This window comes from Ornithorhynchus anatinus, chromosome X1 (assembly GCF_004115215.2).
Source record: "Ornithorhynchus anatinus isolate Pmale09 chromosome X1, mOrnAna1.pri.v4, whole genome shotgun sequence".
NCBI lineage: Eukaryota > Metazoa > Chordata > Mammalia > Monotremata > Ornithorhynchidae > Ornithorhynchus > Ornithorhynchus anatinus.
In genome coordinates this window covers 50,216,398-50,217,431 of record NC_041749.1, presented here as the reverse complement: position 1 = coordinate 50,217,431, position 1,034 = coordinate 50,216,398, and the positions used below count along the sequence as shown (strand labels likewise).

Here is a 1,034-nt window from a genome sequence, read left to right as displayed (position 1 = left end):
CATGATTTGGAGGGAGGTTTTTCAGAAGTGTAAATCAAGGGGCCCTCAGTTTCCTTGACACATTCTCCTATGAGAGACAATCAATTTGAGGGTCCAAATCCTAGCCTCGACAGCTAGTGCTAATGTTTTTCAATGGGTGGAGTAAGCGTATGAGTGTGTGTGTGTGTGTGTATTGAAAATTGGCAGCAACAAGTCCTGGTAGACAAGTGAAACAGAGGAGGTACTGAATCCTGTCCCCTCTCAGGGTTGCACCTGGAGAGCTTCCAGTACTCTACCAGTCTCAGCTACAGGAGGGAGAGTCAAGCAGAGGCATACCCATTCCATTCCTAGCTTGGGCAGTGGCTGGTGAGTGGAAGGCAATCTGCTAAAAGTCAAAAGTAACCCATGCTGGGCAGCAGCGGCATGGGAGAGAGTCGAGGGCGGAGACTCAGGTTTTACTGCATGAAAGGAAGCAGTGGTAAACCACTTCTGTATTTTTACCAAGAAAACTCTATGGATAGACTACCAGAACGATTGCAGATGGAGAGCTGGGCATTCTGGGAAAGATGTATCTGTGGTGTTGCTATGGGTCAGAAACGACCTGACGGCGTAAGACAAGACTGAATCCTGGATTTTGTAATTAACTTCCCTCCTGGGAATCAACTGTTTCCCTGCAGGGAAAACTAAGGTAAGGTTGCCCTGCAGGACTGAGTTGACAATGAAAAAGGAAGGGCCTTTAAAATGCTTGTTTAAAGAACAAGAAAGAGGAGGGATAATCATATTTAAAAGAAGCAGCAGAGTATAAGGCTGTTTTTTTATGGTATTTGTTAAGCGCTTAATACATTCCAGGCACTTTCTAAGCATGGTATGAGATACAAAGTAATCAGGTTAGACACAGTCCATGTCTCACAGAGGGCTCACAATCTTAATCCCCAATTTACAGATGAGGTAATCTCAGTTAACACAGCACAGAAAAGTTAAATGACTTGCCCAAGGTCACACAGCAGACAAGTGGCAGAGCCTTCTGACTCTCAGGCCTGTGCTTTAACCACTAA

The 1,034-nt window shown here is 45.1% G+C and overlaps 1 non-coding gene across 1 annotated transcript; it reads left to right on the top strand.

Moving 5' to 3' along the window:
• The first annotated feature begins 234 nt into the window (after nt 1-234).
• Nucleotides 235-372, top strand: LOC114806815. Its single transcript, XR_003754873.1, has one exon. It is a non-coding gene; the product is annotated as a small nucleolar RNA SNORA7 (small nucleolar RNA).
• The last annotated feature ends 662 nt before the right edge of the window (nt 373-1,034 follow it).